General features: G+C 39.8%; 1 pseudogene; it reads right to left on the bottom strand.

The window, feature by feature from the left end:
• Window positions 1-235: 235 nt before the first annotated feature.
• LOC105825428 overlaps window positions 236-699 on the bottom strand; it is a 154,793-nt pseudogene continuing 154,329 nt past the window's right edge.

Here is a 699-nt window from a genome sequence, read left to right as displayed (position 1 = left end):
GTCTTTTTATTCAAAAATACAAAATAAATTATCTGTAGGCATGGACAATGACAGCAGTAAACCATTATGTACTGTCAACTGAAACCAGTAACTGATGGTTATAGTGATATTCTTAAACATCAGCCAGCCTTTTCTTCATTTTCTCCAACTGACTTTTCTGAAGTTATTGGTGAGGAACACTGCCTTCAGCTTCCTGTCACAGTTCATTAATAATGGTAGAGCACTATTCTAGAAATTAGAACATGCCACCTCCCATACCACCTCCCATGCCACCCATTGCACCCATTCCAGGTTCCTTCTCTTCTTTAGGAATTTCTGTGACTACAACTTCTGCTGTAGTTAACAAAGAGGCCACCCCCACAGCATCCAATAAAGCAGTTCTTACAACCTTTGTTGGATCAATGATTCCTTTTTCCACCATATTCACGAAATCTCCAATCATAGCATCATAACCAACGTCCGAGGAACTTTGCATAATTTTCTCAACTATCAAAGATCCTTCAACACCTGCATCTTAGCAATGGTCACTGCAGAAATTTTGAGTGTTCTTTTAATAATTTTTATACCAATTTTTTGATCTTCATTAGCTGGAGTTAATGAATCCAAGGCTGGAATGCACCGAAGCAGGGCACAACCCCCTCCCAGAACAATGCCTTCTTCAACAGCAGCTCTCGTAGCATTAAGGGCATCTGTAACTCT

Source organism: Propithecus coquereli, unplaced genomic scaffold, assembly GCF_000956105.1.
Source record: "Propithecus coquereli isolate 6110/MARCELLA unplaced genomic scaffold, Pcoq_1.0 Scaffold12, whole genome shotgun sequence".
Taxonomy (NCBI): Eukaryota; Metazoa; Chordata; class Mammalia; order Primates; family Indriidae; genus Propithecus; species Propithecus coquereli.
Note: the sequence above shows the minus strand (reverse complement) of the source record. Positions and strands in the feature narration are given on the sequence as shown.